Source organism: Triticum dicoccoides, chromosome 2A (assembly GCF_002162155.2).
Source record: "Triticum dicoccoides isolate Atlit2015 ecotype Zavitan chromosome 2A, WEW_v2.0, whole genome shotgun sequence".
NCBI lineage: Eukaryota > Viridiplantae > Streptophyta > Magnoliopsida > Poales > Poaceae > Triticum > Triticum dicoccoides.
Window position 1 is genome coordinate 448,360,327 of NC_041382.1, and position 8,906 is coordinate 448,369,232.

Genomic DNA, 8,906 nt, shown 5'->3' on the forward strand with positions numbered 1-8,906 from the left:
CCGGCGCCGGCAACGGCCGGGGAAAGGGGATCTGAGGTCCGGGGGCTAGGGTTTGGGGGGGCCTTCGGATCCACACGCGCGTGCGACCCGAGAGATAGGTAAAAAAATATGACCGGTCAATGATCGGATGATCCGTCTGAACGTATAAGGCGGGTTTGAGAGGTGCGGCTGATCTTACTTTTCTTCCCTGAAACCGTGTAGGAAGAGCAGAAAAAAAAGGCGCCAATTTACTGTAACAGTGGGCCACGCCCCCGCAGTTGTTCGATGATGATAACGCGGTGTGGTAGATTCGGCGCGTGGCGCAGCGTCTCGGCGATGACCACGTAAAAGGCAGGAATGGAATCAGGTGCGCGCTGCGGCGAGAGGTCGCTGGAAACAAACGGCCGAACCCTGCGGCAGCCGGGCCCCACGAGGCTGAGGGTGGGAGGGAGAGGGGGGGCTTTCGTTGGCTCCGCTCCCGGTTTTGTGGAAACCCTCCGCTTTCCAGGAATCCAGCCAGTGCTGCCCCGGTTTTGCCTTTGCCCAAACCATGGGCGGTCATGGCCCTCGCTACTTTCTTTACTCCCGTCCATCCCCCACGCTGCTTCTCCCTGTGGTACCACGTTTCGTACTCTCGAGCCTCTCGTCGCCGTCGCCGTGCTTATCCTGCTTGCCCTCAGGTCAATTAGTCGGTCGTTGTTTAATCATACGCCGTGCCATTGTATTCACAGCGATACAGGTATAGCGCTACATATACCTAGCTAGGCTCTCCTTGTGCTTCTTGCCCGCTACTAGAGCCCTGAAACAAAAGGTTCAGTACACCGATTGCATACATGATACGTACATCGGTGCATACATTGTTTCTAGGTACAGAGGAAGGTGTGCTTTGTACTCCATCTATTGATAAAGCCCTGCCCTGTACGTCCAGATTAAAGTAATGCAATTTGCATGTACCCGACGGCTTGATTAGCTACCCCGTTGGGATCGGTCGATCGAATATTTGGTGTGGAGGGTTTTGTCAGAGCTGGCCACTTCCGGGTCCACGATCAGATTCCTGGTTCGCATGCACGTTCATACTGATGGACGAATCCACGGTTTTGGGAAGCTGGTTTTCCGGTTTCCTTGGAGTGGTACCTGCCTCTCCTGCTTTCCAGCTCCTCCTTCCTTCTCATGCTGTCCTGCTTCCTGGTATTCTCTTTCTCAATGGGAATAATATATTTTCTTTGACAGGATGGACGGTGGATCTTCTCTTCTCAGGTTAATCTATTTCACACGTATATACGGTGGGCTTCTTTTTTTTTTTTAGAATTTGCTATCATTTATTTTACATATATTTAAACTACGAATGGATTATTTCAATCCTATCAAGGGTAAAGAAAACGATAATGGGGGACTGTTTAAACATGAGGTGAACTGGGCGTAGCTCAGATGCTTAGATTCCTTGTGGTGGAACCAATCCATCAGGGTTCAAGCCCTAGACTTGTAATCGGTGGTTGCATTTTTTTGAATTTATTTCCGGCTTTTTAGCACGTGCGTTCAGTGGGAGGATACGTTTTCGTTGACTATGAAAACATATGTGCCTTTATGGCGACTTCATGAATCTAAAAATGATATGATATGTAGGCTCAATCTCTCGAAATGCTTATATGATAGAGTGTACGTGTGTATGTCATAGGAATGAGTGTACTAGCCACTCAGAAAAAAAGAATGAGTGTATTTGTGTTTGTATGAGCATCTCTATCTGTACTGTGTTAAAATTTAAAGAAACTGTTGAAATATCGGAAATTTTAATAATGGGCTGGTGGTAGTAGATTTCTTTTCTGCGCCTTTGACGCATAGCCAAACACATGCACATTGGGCTTTAGAGCTTAAATAAAACTGCAAATCTATTTGGCGAACCACGAGTTTTTGCAATAGATCCGAATTATCTTAGATTTGTCCAATGAGCATCTCACAACCCTGGTCCGTCTCGGCAGTTTCAGTATATGCGAGCGTCTTTGGTGGGCGTGGACAGTGGGCTGCCACTTTAAATTTGACCACGATAACCGCCCAAAAAATCCGGACGGGATTGTCACTTGAATCTTCTTTTTATGAGGAAAAGATCATCATGACTAGCTCTATTAAATCAAATAACCGTTGCATCGTTTGCAAGGTCAGGGATAATCCAAATAGGCGGATCATCGGACCAAATACAAGAAGATTTATTTAAGTAACTATGCCTAGCTAGTCCATGAGCAACATCATTAGCTTCTCTTCTACAATGCTTGAATTTGATCTTCCCAATAAGATTTGCAGTATCTAGATATTGTGCGTAAATAGCAGCCGCTGAGTCACATTGTGTTGCACCTGTGCAAAAATTGACGACTTCCATTGAATCTGATTCTGCCTCCACCACATTGCATCCTAGAGAATTAGCGAGTAGTAAGCCATCTCGCATTGCCATTGCCTCTGTATTACTAACACTGACTGCATGAGATACAAATGAGCACTGGGCCCCTAACAATTTACCTTGGTGATTACGGATGACATGACAACCACTGTAGCCCCATCACACTCATTGACAAAAAATGCAGCGTCCACGTTTAACTTGACTGCTCTTGTCTTTGGTTTAGTACACTTTAGTTCTGGTTCAGACAATTTTTTTCATACAATTTGTTGTATTCACAGTGATTGCCAGAATAGATACGGCACTTCGCCCGAGGTGGTGTGTGATCCCCTCATGAGTAAACTTTCTCCTTAACTGCCATAGGTACCAGCGGGTCACCGCAATTACTTCACGAGTCCCAACAGATGATGCCCCCGACATGTTTGAGCTGTGCCCATGCGTCAGTATTTTAGGCACTTCTGAACCCAAAAGATGAGGTTGATCAGCTACAGTAATCAGGTAATAGATACCCAGTTTAATCCAAAAGTGCACTGCCATGTTTGTAACACCCACAATGTGGCTATATTTTCCACGTGTCGGGGCACGACTTAAAGGCATAGCCGCATGGTAGGCGTGTCGTAAGAGGGGTAATCTTCACACATCCCATGTACTGAATAAAAAAAGGATAAAGAGTTGGCTTACAATCGTCACTTCACACAACTACAAGTTAAACATACATCATCCAAAATACAATCAAGGTCCGACTACGGAAGCAAAATAAAAGAAGAAAAATCCCAAATGCTAGATCCCCGATCGTCCCAACTGGGCTCCACTACTGATCAACAGGAAACGAAACAACACAACGAACAAGATCTTCATCGAGCTCCCACTTGAGCTGGGTTGCGTCACCTGCACTGGTATCATCGGCACCTGCAACTGTTTGGAAGTATCTGTGAGTCACGAGGACTCAGCAATCTCACACTCGCGAGATCAAGACTATTTAAGCTCATGGGTAGGATATGGTAATGAGGTGGAGCTGCAGCAAGCACTAGCATATATGGTGGCTAATATACACAAATAAGAGCGAGAAGAGAAGCAACAAAGCGGTCGTGAAGCTACAAGTGATCAAGAAGTGATACTGAACTACTTACGTTCAAGCATAACACAAGACCGTGTTCACTTCCCGACACTGCCGGAAAGAGACCATCACGGCTACACACGCGGTTGATGCATTTTAATTAAGTTAAGTGTCAAGTTCTCTACAACCGGACATTAACAAATTTCCATCTGCCACATAACCGCGGGCACGGCTTTCGAAAGTTCAAACCCTGCAGGGGTGTTCCAACTTAGCCCATCACAAGCTCTCATGGTCAACGAAGGATATTCCTTCTCCCGGGAAGACCCGATCAGTCTCGGAATCCCGGTTACAAGACATTTTGATAATGGTAAAACAAGACCGGCAAAGCCACCCGATGTGCCAACAATCCCGATAAGAGTCGCACGTATCTCGTTCTCAGGGCAACACCAGATGAGACTGGCTACGAGTAAAACCAAACCTCAAGTTTTCCTGAGGTGGCCCCGCAGGCAGCTCGATTCGAACCAACACTTAGAGAAGCACTGGCCCGGGGGGGGGGGGTTAAAATAAAGATGACCCTTGGGTTGGCCGACCCAAGGGAAGAGTAATAGGTTGTTAGGAAAATGTAAAATCAAGGTTGAGCCTTGCTGAAGGAGTTTTATTCAAAGCGAACTGTCAAGGGGTTCCCATAACACCCAACCGCGTAAGGAACGCAAAATCAAGGAACATAACACCGGTATGACGGAAACTAGGGCGGCAAGAGTAGAACAAAACACCAGGCATAAGGCCGAGCCTTCCATCCTTTGCCAAGTATATAGATGCATTAAAGTAAATACGATATATTGTGATATCCCAAACATATCCATGTTCCAACATGGAACAAACTTCAGCTTCACCTGCAGCTAGCAACGCTATAAGAGGGGCTGAGCAAAAGTGGTAACATAGCCAAACAACGGTTTGCTAGGAAAGGTGGGTTAGAGGCTTGGCATGGCAATATGGGAGGCATGATATAGCAAGTGGTAGGTAGCGCGACATAGCGATAGAACGAACAACTAGAAGCAAAGATAGAAGTGATTTCGAGGGTATGGTCATCTTGCCTGAGATCCCGCAAGGAAGAAGAACGAGTCCATGAAGAAGACAAACAGACGTAGTCGAACGAATCCTCACAACTCGGGAACGAAACCGAAGCTAACGAGAGAAGCAAACAACATAGTAAACAACCATCACATAAGCATGGCATGATGCGCAAACAAGTATGATGCATGTCCGGTTTAAAGAGGCATGGCATGGCAAAGTGCAACAAACAAAACTATAAATTAAGCGGAGCTCAATATGCAACGAGTTGCATATTGACGGAACACCACATCAATTATTTAGTTCACTCCCGGTTAGGTACTCAACAATATTAAAAGTTGTTAAACATGGCAAGAGGTGAAGCATATGAAATCTACCTATCTAGGCAAGTTTAAATGAGGCTGGAACAACAAACAACAAGTCCAAAAAATCCTCATATGCAAATTATGGATTTGGTACTGTTCTGTCCTAAACCATATTTTAGAGTTGTTTAACATGCAAAGTAATGTCACCATGTTAAACTAGGCATTTTTCTACCCCATTTACATATAAAGTTTAATAAATTTGGAGCTACGGTTATTTAGTTATGAAAGAAATCATTTTAACATGGCATTATGCAAAATACACACAAACATCATTTTAGACATTTTAAACATGATTGAAAGTGGCATATTATGAAACTACACAAAATTCTAAGCAACTTTCATATATAGAGTTTTTACAAGTGATGCTTAGTTGGTGAGCTAGGATATGCATGAAACTTAGGGGGTTTTCTGTAAAACAGGCGTCTTCAGATAATTACTAAAATCGCTGGACAGGGGAAAAAACATAACGGTCTGAAATCTTGGATTGACTGGGCTGCTCACCCCGGGCTGAGGCCCAGTTCGGTGGAGAGGCCAAGGCAGGCCGACGGATCTGGCGGCCCACAGCGTAGGCGAAGCAGAGAATGGCTCGCGCGGGTGACGCGACACTCGTCCACGCTGGCGCTGGGACAAGCCAACGAGGGTGCGGCGCTGGCCTTCTCGTTCGAAGCAGAGGATGTGAGCGGACGAGGCCCGGCGATACAGAGGAGGTAGCCGACGGCCGGGCGCGAAGCAGAGGCAACGACAACGACTGGCGGCGGACTTGACACGAGAGAAACCGGGCAGCAGGGCGGCGGTGCTCCTCGAGGAAGGGTCTTGCAGCGAAGAACTCCGGTGAAGAAAGGGAACGGGGCAGCTGCGCCGTTGCGGGCGCCGAACTTTGCGACAGGGACGACGCGGGGACGGCCTGATCCGGGCGGCGGCTTGCGAGGGACTTGGCGCAGGCTTCGGTAGGGACGCAGGGTCGTGGGGCAGCTGGGAATGAAGGGAGGCGGCGCGGGGCGGACCGGACGTGAGGAGGCCGTCGGCCATGGCGTCAGGCGGAGCTAGTACTCGGTTCAGTCAGGAGGGCGCGAGGCAAAGCTCCATGGATGGCAGCGAGGTCGGGCGTCCATGGCGGCGGTCTCCTGCAGAGCCAAAGAACACCACAACGACAAGGGACGATTAGGTGCAGAGGAAGGATGACGACATCGAGAATAGACGAAGAGAGGGAGCGGCGGGGCTCATCTGCACTACGGCGGCGGCGGGACAAGTTGCATTACGCGGAGCTCCAGCCTGCTCCCGAGCGGCACGAGGGAGGAGTCCTTCGAGCGCGGGCAGGAGGGAGGCTGCAGGGGCGCCTGGTCGCGAGGGTTGGGGCTCGGTGCGCAAGGCCGGGGCAAGCGCGCGAAGCAGAGACGCGGGGCTTCATGCGCGAGGATCCCTGGCCGCTGATTGGACTTGGGCAGGCGACGGGGTCGGTCTCCGGTGAAGCAGAGGTGCGGGGACGAGGAGAAGAAGAGGGCATGGCGGAGGAGATTCGCCTGAGCTTCTGCTCGGTTGCCGGACCACAGAAGGAAGGAGGAGGCACTCGGGCACTGTTGCTGGAGATCGAGCTCGCTCGATCTGGAAGCGGTGGGGAGGAACTGCGGGAATGGGTGGATCGAGGGAGAGGAGGCTGGTTGGTTCAGTGGCGAAATCGAGGAGGGGAAGGAGGCGCGGGTTGGCTCAGGATGGATCCCGATGAAGATGTAGCGGCGGCGGGGGTAAGGGACAAATGTCCTAGATACGTGCACAAACAATCAAACAACTTGCAGCCAACGTGATAAAGAGGTTGTCAATCCCTTCACGGTCACTTGCAAAAGTGAGATCTGATAGAGATAGATAAAACTAAACAAAAGATAAAGTAAATATTTTTGTTTTTTTGGTTTATAGATCAGAAAGTAAAAGATTGCAAAATAGTAGATCGGAAACTAATATGATGGAAAAAAGATCCGGGGGCCATAGGTTTCACTAGAGGCGTATCTCAAGATAGCAAATAATACGGTGGGTGAACAAATTACTGTCGAGCAATTGATAGAAAATCGCAAAGTTATGACGATATCTAAGGCAAAGATTATGAAATATAGGCATCACGTCCGTGTCAAGTAGACCGAAACGATTCTGCATCTACTACTATTACTCCACACATCGACCGACTCCTGCCTGCATCTAGAGTATTAAGTTCATGAAGGACAGAGTAATGCATTAAGTAAGATCACATGATGTAGAGGAATAAACTCAAGCAATATGATGTAAACCCCATCTTTTTATCCTTGATGGCAAGAATACAATATGTGCCTTGCTGCCCCTACTGTCACTGGGAAAGGATACCGCAAAATTGAACCCAAAGCTAAGCACTTCTCCCATTGCAAGAAAAACCAATCTAGTTGGCCAAACCAAACCGATAGTTCAAAGAGAATTACAAAGATATCAAATCATGCATAAAATAATTCAGAGAAGATTCATAGATAAGCTGATCATAAATCCACAATTCATCGGATCCTAACAAACACACCACAAAAGAAGAATACATCGGATAGATCTCCAAGAACATCGAGAAGAACATGGTATTGAGAATCAAAGAGAGAGAAGTAGCCATCTAGCTACTAGCTATGGATCCATAGGTCTGAGGTAAACTACTCATGCTTCATCGGAAGGGCAATAGAGTTGACGTAAAAGCCCTCCGTGATCGAATCCCCCTCAGGCAGGATGCCGAGAAAGGCCCCACGATGGGATCTCATGGGAACAGAAGGTTGCGGCGGTGGAAAAGTCTTTTCGTGGATGCTTCAGGTGGTTTGGGAATATATGTGAATATATAAGAGGAAGATCTAGGTTAGGGGGCCATCGAGGGTCCCACAAGGTAGGGGACACACCCTACCCCCCTGGGCGTGCCCTCCACCCTTGTGGCCGCCTCGTGGCTCTTCTGACTTGCACTCTGGGACGCCCTCCATTTGACCGTACCTTAATCATACACGCAAATGTGTACGATCAAGGTCAGGGACTCACGAGAAGATATCACAACACAACTCTAGACACAAATTAAAATAATACAAGCTTTATATTACAAGCCATGGGCCTCGAAGGCTAGAATACAAATGCTCGAAGGCACAAGAGTTAGCGGAAGCAACAATATCTGAGTACAAACATAAGTTAAACAAGTTTGCCTTAAGAAGGCTAGCACAAAATAGCAATGATCGAAAAGGCAAGGCCTCCTGCCTGGGACCTCCTAACTACTCCTCGAAGCCGAACTCCCTGAAGAATCATCCTCGGGATCCTCTGGCTCCTGGACTCCATCATATGATCACAATAACCGGGAAAGGGGAAAAAAGAAGTAGCAAAGCAGCCATGAGTACTCATCCAAAGTACTCGCAAGCAAGGATCTACACTACATATGCATTGGTATCAATGAAATGGGTAGTATCTGTGGACTGAACTACAGAATGCCAGAATAAGAGGGGGATAGCTAGTCCTATCAAGGACTACGCTTCTGGCAGCCTCCATCTTGAAGAAGTAGAAGAGAGTAGATGGTAAGTTAACCAAGTATCAACGCATAGCATAATCCTACCCGGCAATCCTCTCCTCGTCACCCCGTGAGAGAGCAATCACTCGGTTGTATCTGGCACTTGGAAGGGTGTGTTTTATTAAGTATCCGGTTCTAGTTGTCATAAGGTCAAGGTACAACTCCGGGTCATCCTTTTACCGAGGGACACAGCTATTTGAATAGATAAACTTCCCTGCAGGGGTGCACCACATTTCCCAACACGCTCGGTCCCCTTTGGCCGGACACACTTTCTTGGGTCATGCCCAGCCTCGGAAGATCAACACGTCGCAGCCCCACCTAGGCACAACAGAGAGGTCAGCACGCCGATCTAAATCCTATGCGCGCAGGGGTCTGGGCCCATCGCCCATTGCACACCTGCACGTTGAGTACGCGGCCGGTGAGCAGACCTAGCAACCTCCATTACAAAGGAAGTTGCGTTACGCGGTCCAACCCGGCGCGCGCCGCTCAGTCGCTGGCGTCACGAAGGCT